This window comes from Camelus bactrianus, chromosome 15 (assembly GCF_048773025.1).
Source record: "Camelus bactrianus isolate YW-2024 breed Bactrian camel chromosome 15, ASM4877302v1, whole genome shotgun sequence".
Classification (NCBI taxonomy): Eukaryota; Metazoa; Chordata; class Mammalia; order Artiodactyla; family Camelidae; genus Camelus; species Camelus bactrianus.
The window spans coordinates 47,727,128-47,748,353 of NC_133553.1; the positions used below are offsets into that span (position 1 = coordinate 47,727,128).

Consider the following 21,226-nt stretch of genomic DNA (forward strand, 5'->3'; position numbering starts at 1 on the left):
ATTACTTTTGTACCACTGTAATGTCAAAAAAAAAAGAAAAAAGAAAAAAAATGTAGGTTGAAACATTGCAAGTCAAGCACTGTCTGTATTGATATCTAGGAGCATCTTAGTGAGACAGGGGGCTCCCCACCTGATCCATGTACAATGAAGCCTATGAATTCATTAAGTGATATATATACACTGTATATATTATATATATTATATATATATATAATATATGCAGAATACACTTTCTATCATAGGACAGTTTTATATTCACAGCAAAACTGAGCAGAAGGTACACAGATTTTGATTTACCCTCTTCTTGCAAACATGCATAGCCTCCCCAGTTACCAACACTCCACACCAAAGTGGCATATTTGTTGCTACTGATTAACCTACATGGACACATTATAATCATCCAAAGTCCATTGTTTACATTTGTGTTCACTCTTGGTTTTATACATTCTATGGGCTTGGACAAATGTATAATGACATGTGTCTACCATTACAGTATCTTACAGAGTAGAATCACTGCCCTGGAAATTTATTTTTGCTCCACCTATTCATCCTCCTCTTCCCCAAGACACTGATCTTTTACTGTCTCCATAGATTTGCCTTTTCCAGATGTCTTATAGTTAGAATCATACAGTATGTAGCTTTTCCAGATTGGCTTCTTTCACTTAGTTAGTAATATACATTTAAGCTTTCTCCATGACTTTTCATGCCTTGGTAGCTCATTTCTTTTTAGCCTGAATAATATTGCATTGTCTGAATGTACCATAGTTACTTATCCACTCACCTCCAAAGGGACATTTTGGTTGCTTCCAAGTTTTGGCAATTATGAATAAAACTGCTGTGAACATCCATGTGCAGGTTTTTGTGTAGGCATAAGTTTTTAATTCCTCTGGGTAAATACCAAGAAGCATGATTGCTGGATTATATGGTAAGAGGATGTTTAGTTTTGTAAGAAACCATGAAACTAAACTGTCTTCCAAAGTGGCTGTACCATTTTTCATTTCTACCAGTAATGAACGAGAATTCCTACATTTTAAATCCTTGCCAGCACTTAGTTTCAGGGTTCTATTGGTCATTTTTTTTTTTTTTTCATCCACCATCCCATTCCTTGCCTCTGGCAACCACCAATCTGTTCTTTGTATCTATGAGTTCAGTTTTTTCCTTAAGATTCCATTATAAGTGAGATCTAGGGTATTTGTTGTTCTGTTTGACTTCTTTCACTTAGCTAATGCCCTCAAGGTCCATCCAAAAAGATACAAATGGTGGCTATTTTGGGTCTTTTGTTTCCAAATAAACTTTGGAGTGTATTTGTCAATATCCACAAAAAAAAAAACTTGCTGGGATATTGACTGGGATTGCACTGAATCTATAGATCAAGTTGGGAAGAACTGATGTCTTGACAATATTGAGTCTTCTTTAACTCGTTAATGTGACTGATTACATTAATTGGTTTTTGAACCAGCTTTGGATACCTAATCAAATACTTTGTTGGTATTATTTTGAACAAACGGTAATCTGTTAAATCAATTAAGAATAAGAAAATACAAATTTTATTTTACCTTCACTAATTTTTTCTCTGATGATCTTCCTTTCTTTATGTAGGTCAGAGTTAATTATGTAGATTCCCTCTTTACTGTAGATTCAAAGACCTACATAATTTTCCTTCTCTATAAAGAACTTCAAACATTTCCTGCAAGGCAGATCTGGCAACACATTCCCTCAATTTTTGTTTGAGAGTGTTTCTCTCTACCTCACTTTTGAAGAATAATTCCACAAGGTACAGAATTCTAGGTTGATTTTTTTTTCTCTCTCAATACTTTAAATATATCGTTCTACTCTCTCCTTGTTTGCATGGTTTTTGAGAAAGTCAGATGTAATTCTTATCTTTGCTCCTCTATAGGTAAGCTGTTTGCTGTTGTTGGTCCTGGCTTCTTTCAGAATTTTTTATCTTTGATTTTCTGTAGTTTAAAAATGATATGCCTATGTGTAGTTTTTCTGCCATTTATCCTACCCTGTATGGTATTCTCAGAGCTTCCTGGGTTTGTGATTTGGTGTCTGACATTAAACTAAAGAAATTCTCAGTCATTATTGTTTCAAGTATTTTTTTTTTCTGTTCCTTTTTCTCTTCTCCTTTTGGTATTCTCATTATGTATATTACACATTTTGTTATTGTTCCACAGTTCTTGGATTTTCTGGTCTTCTTTTTTTTTTCAGTTTTGTTTGTTTGCTTGTTTGCTTTTCAGTTTTAGAGGTTTTTATGGAGATGTTCTCAAGCTCAGAAATTCTGTCCTCAGCCATGTCTAATCTACTGGTAAGCCCATCAAAGACTTTTCTTCTGTTACAACTTTTTTATCTTTAGCACTTCTTTCTGGTTCTTTCTTAGGATTTCCATCTCTCTGCTTATACTTCCCATCTAGTCTTGTGCATGCTGTCTATTTTGTCCATTAGCATATGAATCATAACTGTTTTAAATTCCGAGTTCAATCATTCCAACATCCCTGCCATATCTGAGTCTAGTTCTGATGCTTGCTGTCTCTTCAAACTACATTTTTTGCCTTTTAGTATGTCTTACAATTTTTTCTTGATAGCTGGATATAATGTACTGTGTAAAAGAAACTGTTATAAATAAGCCTTTAATAATATGGTGGTAAGGTGTTGAAGGAGGAAAAGCATTCTATAGTCCTATAATTAGGTCTCAGTAGTTTGCTGAGCCTGTATCTGGATTGTGGAATTTCACATGTGCTTTTCAATCCCTCTCACCCCTTAGGTGGGATGAAGTTGGGTATTTTCCTTTCCTCATGTGCAAGGTTGGAGGGAGCAGACTGAGTATTTCCCTTCTACCACGTAGCTGTCTAGGGTTGCATATTTCCCTTCCTCCAGGTCAGTTAGGCTCTAGTAAAACCTGATATGTTAGGCTCTTATTAAGTAGTCTCTCCTTGGAGTAGAACATGCTAGGAAAAACAGAATGCTCTGGCATAGTTCAAAGTGGTTAATTTTCCCCCTCCTTGCTGGAAGCATGAGGGGATTTTTCTCTGATATTCACTGTGAGGACCTGGAGATAAAACTCACAAGTGTAGGGGCTTCCCTATGATTGGGTCCCCTGGAGTGTTTATCTCTTAGACTTGTCCACACTGAGCCTCCAGCAATCTGTCTATTACAGTCCAGCACTGTACCGTACCTACCTCAGCACTGATTCCTGTGGAGATTGTTGCTCCTGGGTTTCTGTTCCAGTAAGTTGTAATTCTCAGTATTCACTGGTTGGTCTCTCCAATTTTGAGGGCAGCAGTTTGCCCTGTGACCTCACTTCTCTTATGGATCTAAGAAGAGTTGTTTTTTCAGTTTATTCAGCATTTTACTTGTTGTTAAGATGGAGTGGTGACTGCCAAGCTTCTTATATGCTAAACTGGAAACCCTCAGCCATTAAGTTTTCTACATACAATTGCCTTCATAGTTTCATTATTTTTTTATTCCTAAATATGAATAAATACTCAAGGATAATCTGACATTTGAAAAAAGTCTCTAAAATGAAAAAGAGAGAAAACAAGCAAGCAAAACAAAAGGTCTTAAAGTTACCTGAAAAGAATTCAGGAAACAGAAGAAATTTTTAAAAAGATAAACTTGAATTAACATGTTATAGAGATAAGAAAATCTCATATTTTCTAAAAACGTTTTGATGGCACACAAATAAATGAAATAAAAATAAGTAGAGAACAGGTAAAATTTTAGGAAGCTGAGATTTGTTATGTAAGATCATTGATATCTCCTCCTAAAATAAAGTAAGCTATAAAAAAAACAGTAAAGAATATGAAAGAAACTTGGAGGCTCAATCTAATGTCTAATTCGTGAATAAGAGTTCAAAAAAGAAAGAAAAGAGGAAACAGAATGGAAAAATGATCCCACAACCAAAGGACATATGTTTCCATATTAAGAGCCCAGAAGTGCCCTTTAAATGGAAGAATATACATCATTTTGAAATTTCAGCACCATAGATAAAGAGAAGAAAGAAAAGCTTTGAGAGAAAATTAGATGACATAAAAGAAACAAGATACAGAATAACAACAGATTCCTTAATACCATCTCTGGATAGCATTAGAAAAATCAATGGTGACTCAAACTCATTATTATGTCATAGAAACTTACATCAAAACAAGACACCTCTTGTTGGTTAGAATGGTAAAAAGTAGAAAGGTAGATAATATCAAATGTTGAAGGGGATGTGGAGAAACGAGAACTCTCTTGCACTGCTGGAAATGATTAAAATGAGTAGTTATTCTGGTAAGCAATCTGTCAGCACTTACTGAAATTAGAAAAGTATATATTCAACCTCTAACACAAATCAAACATAAAAATTAACTTTAGTTGAATTACAGACCTACCACAAGAAGAAATAAGAAAATCCACAGTTTATGGGAGTTTTTAACTCTCCTATGTTATTGATAGAACAAACACATATAAAAGCTAAAAACATTTTGAACAAGGAATCTGTTTAGTGAATATATACATACACAGGATATTACATGAACAACTGCATAATACACATGCTTCTCAAGCACACATGAGGAATATTACAAACATCAATATTATCCTCTTCCATAAATTGAATATCCACAAAAACGGAAAGACTGGCATTACACAAAATAATATTCTGACCACAATGAGATTATACTAGAAATCAATAATGATCCCTTTAAAAAGCCTTATTCTTTCTTGAAACCTCATAAGCCAATTCTATCACTTACATAAAACACAAAAAATCAAAAATAGCCAACATATTCTTGAAGAAGAACTAGGTGGGAAAAACTGATCTTCCAGATATCATAATTTGTTATAAAATTATAATAAACATGGCAGTGTGGTATTTGTGTAAGAATAGACAAGCCATTGGAAGAAATAGAGAGTCTGCACACCAATTCACACATATTATTATGTCATTTCTTGAAAGAGTCTCTGCAGAATACTAGTTAAAAAAACACAGTCTTTTCAACACTGGCTAGTTGGGTATTCATGCAGAACCACATAAAATGGGATCCCTACCTCATATCATACACAAAAGCTAGTTCCACATGATGAAGATTATACATTAATATGTGAAACAAGAACCACCAAAATTTGTGGGAAATATAATACACAAGAATATCTTCATGAACTTGAAAATATCTTAAACAAGATATCTTGAATATGAAACAAAAGCATCAAACATACAAGAAAAGACTGAATTTTGACTACATTGAAATTGGAAATTTTCTGTTTACCAAAAGATTCTATAAAGAAAGGGAAACAATAGGTAGGTCATAGAATGGGAGCAGATATTCCCAATACATTTTGCTGACAAAGAATCTGGATCCAGAACGTATAAGGAACTTATTCAAAAGATCAGTAAGAAACAGACAATAAAAAGAAGAAAGGACTTTGGTGTCTCTCAGAAGTGGAAGTGCAAATAGTTAATAAATATATTTAAAAAGCAGTCATTGCATTAATAAACAAGGAAATACAAATTAAAACTATGATGAAAATCCACCACAGAAGCATCAGTTTGGCAAAAATTAAGTCTGACAATACAAAGTATTTTCAAGGATGTGAAATAATGAGAACTTTTGTATACTGTTCATGGGAGTGTAAATTGGTAGAACTTTAAAAACAGTTTGGTAGAGTATAGTAAAGTTGGAGATATGAATATCTTATAAACGAGGCACTTCATTTCTAAATGTATACCCTAGAGAAATTATACACATATATAACAGGAAATGTGTATAGATAGGAATGGTTGTACTGGCAACATTATTCAAAATCAGCCCAAACTAGAATCAACCCAAAATACCTAACAATAGAATAAATCAATAAATTGTAGCATATTTTCAGTTTGAAATACTATATGGTAATGAAAATGAATGAACTTCAGCTACATGAAACAGCATGGTTTGATCATAAAACAATATTGAGGGAAAGAAATAAGAGAAAACAATACACACATGGTATTTATATAAAGTTCAAACCAGGCAAAAGTACACTATATTTCTAAAAGATGCTTATTTGGCAGAACTATAAAGACAAGGAAATGATTACTCTAAAAGTCAGGGTAATAATTATCTCTGGAGGAAAGGAGGAGGAAGTTGTGATCAGGAAGAGACACATGGCATAAAGGGCTTTGGGATGCCAGTGATGTTTTCTCTCTTGATCTGCATAGTGATTACACAGTTGTTCACTAGTTATTCACCATATTGCATCTATTTCATTATTTCAAAAGTTAATATAAAGCATAAATGCATATAGTTTTCAAAATCAGGCAAATGTGTGTTGCAGGACTCTGACTGGATTGATTTTTTTCAGGGCCTGCATGTGACCAATTCAGGACCTATGAAACACAAGTGAGTTTTCTGCAGAACTTCTAGAAAAGAGACTTCTGACCTTTTCCAGTGCCCTTTCTTACTCCAGAATAATTTGGAGCTCCTATGGTAGCAATTCTTTCTCCACTGGATGGCCTAGTCTAGTCTAATCTAGTGTAAACCAACCCAATGGGTTTAATATGAAAATAAGGCAGTTGAATATTTGTCAGCTTTGTCCCCAGCCTCTGGTCAGCTCAGCGGGAGATATAAGACAAGGGAAAGATACGGTCTTTTTTGCTCCATATCTGACAACCTAATTTTGGAGACAGGATTAAAACACATGAAATGCGCTGGTGGTTGTGCAGAACAGAAATGCAACTACACACCTGTTAAAGGAAGCACACTGGGGAGCTAGCAAAATTCTGCCGGCCCTGATCTTCTCAAATCCCTTCATAGCCAGCCTACCAGGAAAGGGGTGTGCTTGTCACCAAAACACAGATGCTTTAATATGCACAAATTCAAACTTACTTGAAAGTGGCACACAAAAAAGGAAATATTAGAAATCAGAGTCTTGTGTCAAACAGAAATGAGTATAAATGAGATACATACTAGACCACTTATATGAACCACTTAGAGTAATCAAAATCAGAGAGACAGAAAGTAGAATGGTGGTTTCCAGGAGCTGCAGGGAAGGGTTATGAGAATTAGTGTTTAGTGAGATTAGAATTTCAGTTTTATAAGATGAAAAAAGTTATGGAGATGGATGGTGGTGATGGTTGAACAAAATTATGTATCTAATACTACTGAACTATATGCTAAAAAATGGTCAAGATGATGGATGTTAACTAGACTTACTGTGATGATCATTTTGAATATATACAAATATTGAATCATATGGTACACCTGAAACTAATTTAATGATATATGTCAATTATACCTTAATTTTTCAAAAATGGTTATTGGGAAATTTTAAAATATATTTTACCACAATAAAAAACAATGAGAAAAAGACAGCTACTAGGAAGTTCAGAGAAGCACCATTTACAATGACCCCACCCAACAATTACCCAAATGAACAACAATTGTAGAATGGATAAGTTGTTGTATAGTAAGGAATGGAATTCCTTACAACAAATGGAATAAACAATCTCTTACTGCATGTAAAAACATGATGTTTAATGAGAGAAGCCAGAGAGGAACAAGTACATATTGTATTAGGTATAAAAATAGGCAAAAACTAATTTGTGCTCTTACAAGTCAGGCTGGTGTGTACCCTGGTGGGAGTATGGCAGGATAGTGACTGGCAGAGAGCACAAGGGACTCTGGGATACTGGCGATGTTTTCTTCTCAGTCTGGGTGTTGGATGTTTGGCCTGAAAGTTTTAGTGGGCTGTACACTAATGTGCACTTTGTAGTATGTAAACTACACCTCAATAAAAAGTTAAAACAACAAGAAATTTTAAAATTAAAAAATGGCTTCTATATTACTTCCACTTTACAGATGTGGAAATTGAGGCTCTGAAAGGTTAAATGATGTCACATTGTCACATGGCTGTCAAGAAACAACGGAAAATGACCAAGGTGTGGGGGCTGCTAGTTCTGCGCACTTTTGCCTACACCTCAGAGTAATTAATGGTTATTTCCCTAGGAGAGTTCTCAAGGTTTTCAGTGTGTTTGTGTTGTTTCTCAGGGGCAGAGTGGGAGTGGGTAGTGGGAACCAGGACAGAGGAAGTGGACTCCAGAGCAATGTATGCAAAACACCTAGCCCAGAGCTTGGCACATAGGAGAGCCTTAGGCAATGCTAAGGTTCCCTCCCACACTTCCCCCTCTGCAGGGAAATGAAATGGAGAGAAGGTTGAGTGCTGGTAGCTCTGGAGTGGACACTGCTTACCTTGGAACAAAGTGAGTAGACTGGAGCCTCTCCTCTCCACCAGAGGGCAAAGCTCTCCTGGAGGGAGGACTTCTGATTTAGGCTCAGATTCCCTGCAGACTATTTGTAGGGCAAGTGAGAAGCTGGGCCAGAATGTGGGCGTAGAGACCTGGTGTGGGAAGAGGGGTTCCTGACACCTCGTTGTCCAATAAGTGTGTGTGTGTGTGTGTGTGTGTGTGTGTGTGTGTGTGTGTGTGTGTGTCCTCGCGCGCGCGTAAGGATATGGGCCTTTGTGTGCTCTTCGCTGACATTCTTGCTAGTTGCTTCTTTCACCTCATCTGAGCCGGCCTGGGCAGGGCGGAGTGTGTGCACGGATTCCCGCTTTGACACAGGCCGACCTGTGCTCTGAGTTCCTCAGCACTGTTAGAAACTTGTGTTTCTAGGTCTGGAAACCAGTGTTATTCCTTTACCCAGTGGGGCAGCAGAGGTTTTCCCTGGAAGCGTCCCTGCCAGCCAGGGATTTCACATCATGACAGCGACACCTAGTGGCCACATGTGGAAGTCCAGCCGCCCCCCTCCCCTATTGGCTCGGGGAGAGAGGGGAGGAGGAGTTTAAGGAGGTTCCAGACACTGCTCTTTACACCCAGCTTCCAAGAGTCCTTGATCCCTAAGCTGCCAGTTCTGCATGACTCTGCCCTTAATCACATCCTGTCCTGGGTTGCCCTCTGTTTCATGTGTAATCATTTAAAATCATTTTGTCTATTCAATTAGACTAAGGTTTTGAGGCTAGGGCTATTAGAATCACATCTCTTTTGATTTGGATGGGAATTTAGAATCCTCTAATATGACACAAGCATTTTTCAGACAGGGAAGGAAGATGCTGATGGGTGAGGGGAATTGCCCAGTCACTTAGATCAGGGCCCAGACCTCCCCAGGACTCCCAGTCTAGTGTTTTCCAAGGCACCATGCTATTTCTTTGTGTCATCCACAGTGCCTGCACACAATAAGTGCTTGGCACAAATAGGTGCTGCACAGACACTACCTGACTGATTGTTTCCCTCACCACCCTGCTTGCCACCAGAGTGAGTTTTCAGTTGTCACCTGGGCCATCTCCCAATTCTGTGCCTCTTGAGAGTTCTGATCAATTACAGTGGCTCTCACTCTCACCATAGTAGGCCACTGTCTTCTCCATGTATAAGGCACACAGTGTGGGCTCAAGAGAAGAGGAAATGAAGAGGAGACATACAATTTAAAGCAGAGGTCCAAATGCCAGCATCCATTCAGTCCAAATTGCTACTGTGGGCTTTGTAGGCTCCAGCTTAGTGCTTCTCAAACTTTGATGTGCATCTAAATCTCATGGGTATCTTGTTAAAACACATACTCTGATTCAGCAGGTCTTTGGTGGGACCTGAGATTCTGCATTTCTAACAAGCCCCTGGATGGATGCTGCTAATGCTGTCCTTTGAAAAGCAAGGAACAAGGATGCACTGGACTGGCACCTGGTGCAGTGTGTCTGAGAGGGCCAGCAGCCCGCCCTGAGCCTCTCCCTCCACCTCAGCCTTGCTGCAGTCCCTGGGACCTCCATTCCAGGGAAAAAGGAAAGAGGCTGAAACAACAGTGAGCCTGCAGTAAGTCATTCCTTGTCCCTTTCCTCACCCTATCCTCCACACCTCCCGATGATCCTGCCTTCAGAGGGTCTGAAGAGGAAGGTAAGGTTGAACTTGACCAAAACATTGCACAGGAAAGGGGAGATAGACTTGCTGTTGACATACCTCACAGTTTTCCTGAGGAACAGCCCTGCTTGGTTGCATTTTATGTCCAGGGGCTGTCATATCCCTACATAGAGCTCTCTTTTTTAACAAAGTATATTTTAATTTATAGTTTAATTATGATATATAGTTATAGATTATGTATATTTTCATTTTTACTATTCTTTTGCTACCACTAAACACATCAAAAAAGTTCATTAATGCTAAATTAAAGAAAGGAAGGAAATGGGAATTTACTGAGCTACTATATGATCAATACTGTGATGAGCATTTTCATGCATATTATCTCACAATGCCCCTGCAAAATAGTGTTATTATTACCCTATTTAATAGATGAAAACTGAAGCTCAAGGAGGTTGGGTAACTTATCCAGGACCACTCAGCAGGGATAGGAGCCAAGGTAAGTTTGATTGAAGTTTCTTTCCAACATTAATGATAATAAATACTAATATTTGTATTGTGTTTACTATAGACCAGACACTGCTCTAAGAACAATCATTAACTCATATAATCTTCACATCAACCTTATGAGGCAGGTACTATAATCATTCCCATTTTACAGATGAAGAAACCAAGACACAGGTCAAATTATTGGCCCAAGGATACAAAGCTAATAAGTGATGGAGTTGGGATTTCAATCCAGGCAGCCTGGCTCCAGAGAAGTACTCTCAAACACTGTTCCATGTTGCCTATCAATTTCCTATCAATTTCTTAAATCTCTCAGTTGAATGGAAATCACCTCCCTCATTGTTAATGTCACCCTTATTCCATGTATACAGTACCACCTGGAAAACTCCCATTTACCACACTAGTAAATGCCTACATATTTGTTTTCCAACTAGGACGGCCTAGGGCTTTGGTATATCTCTGTATTCAGTGAAGGCTGGGATGTTGGAGAACCCTCTTCCTCACTGGCTGGAAGCTGAAGGAGTCTGAAAGAGTCTGGGGAGTCATGTGTTTCTCCACTGACTGTCACCCTAACCCACCTAATCCAGTTGGTCTAAGACAGAGACAAAAAGATGAAGCTGGCTGGTAAACTGAGCAGGACTGGCCTTGCAGGAGTCCACTTTACAGACACGGTGTATATCGGATATACACACGGGACTCTTTCCATTGACTGGGAATGTTTTGTCACTCTATTATTTTTCAACTCATTTTCTATTTACCTATCATGCTCCTGAGTCTTGTTTTCTCACCTGAAGGAACCCATAGGGTAAAGGTAGCTTCATATTTCTGAATCCACAGAAGTTGCAACCCTATGTACCTATCTCAGCTTCCCCTCTAGCTGTGTGACTATGAGCAGGTTATTTGAGCTTTTTTGAACTTTAGTGTCCTCATCTATAAAGTGGGGATAATAAGAATCTGTTTCAAAGGGTTGCTGCATAGGAATAATGGTGAATTTAAAGTGCCTTACTTATCATAGGCCCATCAAGAATGGCTGTTTATTAATACATTTGTTAATATATACATTAATACATTTATTAATACATATATAAATACATTCCTTCTGAGTGAATTAGCGAGTTGAATGAATATAAGGGAAGGTTGAGAAGGCTAGCCCGATACCCCTCAAACCAGTAAGCAACTCCCTTAACTTCTTTCAAACTTTACATTTAGAAATTTATTATTTTGGATGAGAACTGGGTGAAAAAGAAAACACTAAAGATTGTATGAGAAGGCTCCCGGACAAACTTCTTCAACATCATAGCTTTGCTGGAGGCTTGGCTAACTCAGCAGCTGTTGATAGGACAAGCCTCTCAAACCCTCTTTTGCCTCAATCTTGTCCCAGCTCTGAATTCAAGTCCAGGACTTTCCACTAGAGACTTCCAGAATGACAGGATGTTTTTCTTTTGGTGGGAGATGAAGGAGGAAGGGAGCACATGATGCAACTGCTTTCTATGAGCAAGGTAACTTATTTTGTTGTTGCTTTTGGAGAAAAAAAAATTTATTGAAGAAACTTAAAACTTAAGGTCCCGTGGTAATGTGCGTGTGCCTATTGGTAAGATTGAAAGCTTTTTTGGAAAGAAAAAACACAGTCTAAAAGCAGAAAATAGTCTTTCTTGTCTCTAAGAGGATAACAGAGTTTAAAGAAAGATGGTCTTTTTTAAAAAATTGGTCTGTTTTATGCTTGTTATGTTTAATGAATGGGGTATTCATAATGAATGAATGTCTTGAAAACCAATTTATTCTCCAAATCAAAATACATCTGGTTTACTGATTGTAATAGCCTTGCTTTTTTTTTTTAATGGGTTGTGTTTGACTTGTAAAAATAAAATAAAATATAATTAACATCACCCATATGCTCAATGCAATGAGCACATGACTTGTAACTTTTAAAACTTCTGGGACTTGGTTTCTAATGTGATCACAAGGGGTCATAAAATTGAGCGAGAGAAACTAGTTTCTCAAGTTAGAGTGTCTGTTTACCAACTACTGTCATCTATGACACTTTGGAGTAAGACAATAATCATAGAGGAAGAAATGACTACTATTGACTCATTAATCCATGAACTTGCTACTAATTACAGGTGCCTCAGTTTCCCTACTTTATAAAATGAAGTCACTTGCCTGCATCTCTGGAGTGTTTGGAAAGCACAGATAATAGACTAAATGTCCTGAAAATATAGACATTATAAATGCTAAATAGTAATAACAATAATAATAGGGAGTCTTTAATGATAGGGGTCCTTTAACAGCACTCATCAAGTATAATAACATTTGTAACCAGTAAGGACAAGACAGAGCGCTTCCCTGTCTTCTTAATCAGTAGCTTGTATCATGGGAAATTGGTGGGGGTTGGCACTCCGTTTCAGGTTGGATTTGGTGCCTCAGGAGGCAGAGCCCACTCAGTCAGGCTGGTCTCTCCAAGTTAACACTTGGCTGCCTTTTAAGAAGGCACCTGCCTGCAATCGGGCGAGACCGACAGATGCCTCATAGTTCAACTCCTATGCCCAGGGAACATGATTTTACATTTTCCATTCCTAGCTGGTTGGGGAAAGAAGGAAATGTACTTGAAGGACCCAAGAAAGTGGCAGGCAGGCGGGTCTGGCCGATGGGCCAGTGTGGCCACCATATGCTGCCACAAGATGGCGACAATCCAGCTGGAAACGCCTGCCCGGGCTAGCCCCGTAGGCTTCCAGGCGGGGAAGAACTTCCTCCCTCAGACACAAAGAAGGGATCTCTGGAGCCGAGAAGGCGCCTTTGGGTGCTCGCAGAACGGAGGACTGAAAGTCTTTGTTGCGACAAAGTCTATCTGGAGAAGTAGGAGCCTTCCTTCTCACCCCGGTGGGCTTCAACTTCACGGGGATGAAAAGCTTGAGGGAATTTTGTGCAAAAACACCCAAGAAATTGCAGGTTTGACCCCCCACCCCCTTCTGCCTAGAGGCTGTCCAGATGCTTCCCGGACCGGCGACATTCCCAGGATGCCGGCAGAGGGAGCGGGGGCTTCCCGGGGCGGGGCGTGTTCAGCTGGGTCGCGCCCCAGCCCTCTCCAACCCGGATCCTGCTGGGCCAGCGGCTGGGCTGGACGAACCTCGCCCTTCCCGCCCCTGGGGCCCCGGTGCCCTTGGGGATCGGGACCCCGGGCTCTAGCCCGTGACGGGTCTGCGCTCCTAGGCTCTGCATCTGGGTAGTCACAAAAGCACTCCCTCCTCTGTCCCTGCACATTGTGCCTGGGAAAAGGTCTGCAGGCCTTCCGGGGTTTGGGGGCGGGGGTTCTCTTTGTTTTCTTTTCTTTTGTTTCATTTTGAATGCAAGGAACCGCCACACCCGCGTTTGTCTCAGGCTGGAGTAGACTTGCTTTGAAACGGTAGCGCTATTAGGAAATACACAGATGTCCATCTCTAGGTCGCTGGGTGAGGTTACAAGTGTGGTGTCTGGGATCCCCCTGGCTGCAGAGCCTGGGCCCGGCCAGCCTGGCTTCCATCTTCCAACCCTTGGCCTGACTGTAGCAACCCTGGGCAGATCCCTTTACCTCCAGCCCCTGTCTTGGCCAGTACTGGGGAACAGGGGAGGAAAGCCCAGACCAAGGGGGTCACAGGCATCAGCTGGCCACTTATCTGCCCACCCTTCTGGGGTGTGGGGTGGGAATAATGGTAACAGTGAGCATTGATTGCACATATGCCACACATTATTATCTCTATTTTATAGAGGAAAAAACAAAGGTTTAGAGATGTTGAATAATTGGCCCAAGGCACACAACTCTTAAATAGTGGAGCTGGGATTTGAATCCAGATCTACATTTCTCCAAAGTACCAGGCTGCAGCACCTCCTTAGAGCCACAGCAGCACTGGAAGACAACTGGGTCAAGAATATAGATATACTTGGTGCTGTGATGGTGCTTACAGACTGGGGAAGGCAAACAAGGATATTTTGGACCCTTCTTGCCTTTGAATGTGTGCTGTAGAACTGGGCTAGTCTAGCCTGCCTTCTTTCTTTCCTTCCACGTTGTTTTCTGAGGGTATATTATATACCAGGGGCTTTTCCAGACACCGAAACATCACAGGGAACAAGGCAGACCACTCTTATAACGTGACCTTGGGCAAGTCACTTAAGTGCTAGGTTTTCAGCTATTGTCTCTCACCCCATCCATCTTCTGTAGGTGGTTTTTAAATGCTGCAGCTGGGAACTCCCTTTGCTGCTGTTCCCTGTTAACCTCTGCCAGTAGGGGCACTAGGGGGAGGCTCGAGGCAGGAGGAGGAGGAAGGATACGCTCTTTTCTGTTAGCTTGCTATCCCTATCGGCTTCACCCCAGCATCAGTGGCAGGTTCTGGCCTCCTGTTTCCTTCAGCAACCCTATGCAGTATCATCATGCCCCCCTCAACTGTATCAGTACCAGGAGGACAGCCACCCCTCCTCTGCAGTCTGAACCCAGGCTCTGAGGGCTCTTCCTCTGAGCTCCCAGGTTTTCATAATCCAACATCTTTCTTTTATTTCCCAGTCTTGGGGCGTTAGCTGCTTTCTCCAGTTAGTATCTGAGTTACCTCAATGTCCCCTATTTTCCAGTCTTCTAATACCTATAACCAGTGGTGCAGTGGTAAATATTTAATAACCAGCTTTCCAGGAAAACAAAAACAGAAAGAAACCCAATTTGTAATATGTGATTTTTTGGTAATATATATTATTCACATCAATGCATAGTTTTCAACTACCAACATGGCATTACTGAACTTTACAAGGTGGTAAAAGGAGTTTCAGTATACAAATGCCTGCGACCAATCATCTAAAACTCTGTTGTAAGACCAAGTTTGCCTTCTGTTTTCACTGGGCCCTGACTTATGTGACTTATAACGCATAAGTTTTTGAGAATTTTTTTAAACTATAAAATGGAACTACTACCATTCCTTCCAGCTAATTCACAGAGTTGTTGGGATGATATGACATAATAGAAATAAAACACTCTGAAAACTACTTTTAAGAATTTGGGACTATAACACAGTTCCTGGATATTTCTACTGGAAGGTGAATGATGAAAATAGGCAAAATATTTCAATGACAGCTCACAGAAGTGTTCCCGGTGCCTTTAGGTTCCAGGTAACCTCAGACCAGGTGTGGAGCCTGGTGACTCAGAATGAGAGCAGTCATCACGGCAGCAACTGTTTGTGATGTCATAATGTGTGTGTAGATTCTTTGTTTTTCAAGGATTCTAGGACTGAATAGTGTGCAAATCAAGCCAGTACACAAAACCAAGCAGCAAGCAATTGATATCATCCAGCTAGCAGCACATATGTGGGACAGTGCTGGACTCTTACACATGGCACTACTTGGCTGTACAAAGGAAATAAAACCTCTTTATTTTCCCATAACTGTCTAATTTCCCCCTCAAATTCCCAACCCCTGAGTAGTGAGAGAAAGAAACAGTCTTTAAATTTGCAAATCACCGGTATCTCTATTTGTGCCGTTTAAATAATCTCTTTCCAATGACTCAGTTTGCATAAACCTTCAGTTCTCTCCATTTCCTCTCCCACTCCTTTTTTAGGATGACATTTAGGGTCTGTGGGAGCTTATATGACCTCAGGGCACCAGGAGAGAAGACTCAGGTCCACCCGTCTCCTATTTCCTAGCCTGGCCCCTGGACTGGCTTCATGTAGTCTTTCGCTGGCACCCTGACCGGGAGTCTGACTTCTCAGACACACCCTGCTAATTAAAAGTAGCACTGTGTGCTGAGGCTTCATCCTGACTCCACATTGGCTATTCTGTCAGGTCTAAGCCCCTTTGTGGCACCTTACTGAGGCACTTGGGAACTCTTAGCTACTCTGTATGTCACACATAGGCTGCAGGAAACTGCTCTCCTGCCTTCTCTGAGACCAACCATCTCTCCCCTCAGGCTGGATGTGGAGAAGCTAAAAGGCTGGGTTCCTAGAGGCCACAGGATATGCCCAGGAAATGGAGTCACCAAGTCCAATTAACTTGGGTTCCCTAGTGCCCAGCTGGATGTGTCTATAGTCTCCTCACTTTGAGGTCCAGATAGGGAGGAGGGAGGGCATCTCACCGTCTCTGTTCCCCTCTGGATCTATTGTCTCCCCCCTCCCACACTTCTGCCTCTTCAGAATGAGCAATACACACCATAGCCTCCTATCCTGGGGGGCACCAAGCCTCATGGCTAAGTGACTGAAGAGGTATCTTCTCTCCACCACAGAAGAAATTCTGCTCTGGGTTGCTACTGGAGCCTCAGCTACACTAGGAACTACAGGTTACCAAGGATGAAAACACATTGTTTCAGCATTCTCAAAATATTGTCCCCATTATAAATGTATACTTCAAAACAACAGTCAACAAAAGTAGAATACCGTAATCATTCTGACCAATATTCTACCCATAATAAAGTGCATTTTTATAGTTAAAAAAAGATCTTTGGTTCCTCTGCTTACCAAAGTCATGTGTGCTTACTGTAAAACAAATGAAACAATCTAAAATATATTTCTAAGTGTTCAAATGAAGGGAGGAGAGCTCCTAAATTATGGTTTGACCAAGGGCTACTGCTCATCGAACAGCACAGCTTACAGTAAGATTTCTCCTTTAGAAGGCACTGTGGTCTGTTCAGGGGCTCACAAGGCATTGTCCCTTCTAAGCCTCTCTTTCCTTTTGAGAGTCAGGGTCTAACAAGGGTATTTTCCCTTGAGTTTGGGGATTAAGAGGTAGAGAAGAAGAATGTGGCTCTGTGACCAAGCTGGAAGATAGGATGTGTATGAGGAGCACGGATGCAAAATGCAGTATAAAATGTGTGTTTTTGGAACCAACTTGGATTGGATTTCCACAGAGCCTCTGCCATAGCTTCCTTTATGAGCACAGATGCATTCTGGCTTAATTGGGTATGTTCCACAGTGTCTGATGATGTTTATAGAATGGGGAGAGGACACACGCACTGTGGAGTCCTTTCTCAGTGACAGCATTCTAGAAGTGCAGTGGGCTGCTGGGCCTCCATATAATATAGGTACTTTTATGAGCGCCACGTGCTTGAACTTCCATTCTCCCATGTGATTGTCCAAATGGCCTCATGCAGTAGATAACTAACAAATGAGGGAATGAAGAAGGCCCATCACAGATGAAGTGACCGCCCAAGATCTCACAGAAGGTAAAAGGTAGAACTGAGACCACATCTATGTGGACAGCATTGCCCACCATCAAGCCACCAGCTACTGCAGCCACCCCCATCTGTGTGCGCTGAGGGGAATTCAGGATGGAGAAAAACAGGATACTGGTCCTGGATAGTTAAGATGCACATCAAAGGAATAATTTCAATGAGCCCAGACTCTTGCATCTTCCCAAATACAGAAAAGCACTGAAATTGTTAACTTGAGATGTCTGTTTTCTGTGACTAGTGGTATTCTTTTGATGTTCAACTACATGTTTTTTGTCCCTCCCCTTCCGCCTCCCCCTGAAAAACTCCTACAGATCATAGCTCCTTCCTTACCTTTTTGGAACAGTTCCTCAGAGTTATCTTAGAGACTGTCTCCCAGGCTATAGTCCTCAGTAAAGTCCCAGAATAAAACATAACTCAACTTTTAGATTTTTTGTTTGTCTATTTGTTTGTTTATTTCAGTTGACACCTAGGACTCCCAATTCTCAGCCTAGTCTTTTCTCTGTACCAGGTTGCCCCCATAAGGCAAATAAGGAAAAGTCAACTAACTTCCCTTCAGTCCTTTTCCAAGCCTGGGTGTTCCAGAGCAGTGCTGAGGTTTGCCAGACTTTGTGCTGCTCTGCCCCAAGGCCAGTGAATCAGTGTAGAAATCACAGTGCCCCAATAACCAAGCTGGCCTTCTTGTGTTGTTTCCCCATCCTCCTTTCCCCACTTTACATATGACACAGCTGAGATCCAGAGAGGCAAAGTGTTGATCATAGAGGAATTGTACAGGAGAACAAAAGAGGCTGCTCAGTTTTGGTGGTGGGGGGGTGGGATGGGGTGGGGGAGTGGCGGTGGTTTGGTCAGTAGGATTAGTACAGGGGTGGGGATGAGTGGAGATAAGGAACAGAACAGCCAGTGACTGAAGACAGGATTCCTGGGCTGTTGGTGTTCAAGGGACAACTTGGAGGTCAAAATCCAGGCAGCTCTCAGTGAAAATTAAGTCAGTAACTTTGCAGGACCCCATCCTAGTCTGCCTTCACTATCTTCTTTCCCCTACTGAGCTCAGGGGTTTATTTCCTCCAAGGAAATTTGCATTATATGTAAGATTTGTAATAAAGATCTTGATAAGCTTTTAATAGCCAAAAAGCATCACCTGGGTGCTGGTTAAAAATGCAAATTCTTGGGCCCCACCGAAAAGCTGCTGAATCAGACATTATGGGGATGGAGCCCAGCAATCTGTGGTTCAACAAGCCCTCCAGGTGATTCTGATGCTCCCTAATGTGGTTCTCAGTCTGGGCTGTAGACAGGTTTCCCCTGGTTTGGTGAAATAGAGTGTTCCTATAAAACCTTTCAAAGCCAAAATTGTGTAAATCAAAGCGGTAATTCTTAGGACACATCTTGCTCACAGATGCACAAAGGAAATCAAGATAAAGCACAGATACTCACAGGCACGGTTCAAAGCTCTGGTGGCTTGATGCTGAGATGCTGAGTTTGTTTCCGGGGGAAGGAGCTTGGTGGGGCCACTCTCACTGCTCAGGTTTCCCTCCTCCTTTTTAACTGCTCCCTGCAAAACAAATGCAAATGCTTTTTTTAATCATTTTCTGTAAAAGTGAAAATCCTCCCTGGATGTTTTTGTTGCTGTTAGCCAAAACAGGTATTAATATAAGTCTTTTGTAAAAGCAAAGTGGTGTAAAGGAAACTTGAAAATCAGGGGATACCTGTACTACCATGACTTGGCGATATTTAAAAATCTTCATGTCCAGTCCCTACCCAAGAATATCCAAATTAGAAATTCCAACGGGTTGAGCCAAGATGGCAGAGTAGGGAGACTCACAGCTCGCCCTTTCTTACAAATATATCAAGAATTATATCTACAAACCCATTAAATTGCACAGAACACCTACTGAACTCTGGCAGAGTGTCTCTCACTTTGAAATACAGAAGGATTCTCTCAAAACCCAGTAAGAAAAAAAAAAAAGAAAAAGTCGGTGCAGAACCAGTTGTGTAGGGAGGGAGCGGCATAGGAAGAAAGGCACCTTCCTGCTGGGATGTGCCCCTCCAGCTGGGAGGTCAGCAGGGACAGAAGGAGAGCTTCCAAGGCCCACAGGAGAAAGTGGCAACCACTTGGCAGGCAGAACTAAGATAAACTGGCATGGAGAATCCCTGTGATTCCCAGCCCTAGATGCAAGCCAGCAGGGACAAGCCGGGACTGGCTGCTGGAGATCCGTGAGGCGCTCAGGCAGAGGGCTGGGGCCCACTGCACAGAGGCAGTGTCAGGAAACTGGAAGGCAGTGTGAGCTCTGGCTGGGAGGGTGTGCGGAACAGAACGGCCTGGGACCCCTCTAAAATGCATGACTGTTGGTGTGGGAGGGGGAGGGGTGCAACGCAGCCACACCTTTGCCGCTTTCTCTGTTTGGCTCCACTGTTGGTGTGTTCTCCCAAGAAGAGAGGTGGGACTTGGTCATAGACATCACTGCTGCGCAAGGTGGCCCTGCAACTTCACAGGTGGGACTGATTCGTTTACAGCCCCTGGCAGAGAGGGAGGATTTGCTTTCTCTGGACTCTTTGTGGACCCACGCCTCTGGGACAAGTAGGCAGTGTGAGGAATTCTGACACAGGGCAGGGGCGAGTATGAGTATTTACAACAGGAAGATATACAAGTAGACAGCAAGCACATGATAAAATGTTCAACATCACTAATTACTAAGGAAATGCAAATGAAAACCATAATGAGATATCACCACATACCCATTAGGATGGTTACCATTTAAAAAACAGAAAATAACACGTGTTGGTGAGGATGTGGAGAAACTGGAACCTTTGTGTACTATTGGTGAGAATGTAAAATAGTGCAACTGCTATGGAAAGCAGTTTGGAAGTTCCTCAAGAAATTAAAAATAAAATTACCATATGATCCAACAGTTACATTTCTAGGCATATACCCTCCTCCTAAGGAGGGTCTCAAGGAGATATTTGTACACCTATGTTCATCACAGCATTATTCATAATACCAAAAATGTGGAAGCAACTCAAGTGTCCACTGATAGATGAATGTATGAACAAATGTTGTGTATAAATGCAGTATTTGGTATTCAGTATTATCAAAGAGGAAGGAAATTCTGACACATGCTACAACATGGCTAAACCTTGAGGACATTATACTCAGTAAAGTAAGTCAGTCACAGACAGACAAATAATACAGTATTCTACTTATATGAGATACTTAGAGTAGCCAAATTCATAGAGACAGAAAGTAGAATGGTGGTTGCCAGGGGCTAGAAGGAGGGGTGAATGAGTTGTTTAACGTACACAGTTTCAGTTTTGCAAGATGAAAAGAGTTCTGGAGGTTGGTTGCACACAATCATAAATGTACTTAATACTACTGAACTTTACATTAAAATGTGGTTAAATAAGTAAATTCTGTGTTTGTGTATTTTAACACAGTTTTTAAAATTTAGCAGCAATGGTCAAGGTGATGGATATGCTAGGGACCATAAGCCCCTGGGCTTTGTTGAAGAAATTAAAAAAAAAACAAAACTGCAATCAGGCTGACAGAAACGTAATTCATTAACCATGCCACTTGTTATTTAAGTTTTCTACACTCAGACCATTTTTGCTGGCTTCTGGATTTGCCTAGGTTGACAAGAATATCACATTGTGAACATTAAAGGAAGAAGCCTTTAGGAAGAGTTAAAACACAGAAG

At 41.0% G+C, this 21,226-nt stretch overlaps 1 long non-coding RNA gene across 1 annotated transcript in view; it reads right to left on the minus strand.

The window, feature by feature from the left end:
* Positions 1-21,226, minus strand: part of LOC105079040 (uncharacterized) — a 281,377-nt gene that overhangs the window by 135,574 nt on the left and 124,577 nt on the right. The window contains exon 4 of the long non-coding RNA XR_012498958.1: positions 18,969-19,086. This is a non-coding gene — a long non-coding RNA (uncharacterized LOC105079040). The remainder of the gene's footprint in view (positions 1-18,968; positions 19,087-21,226) is intronic.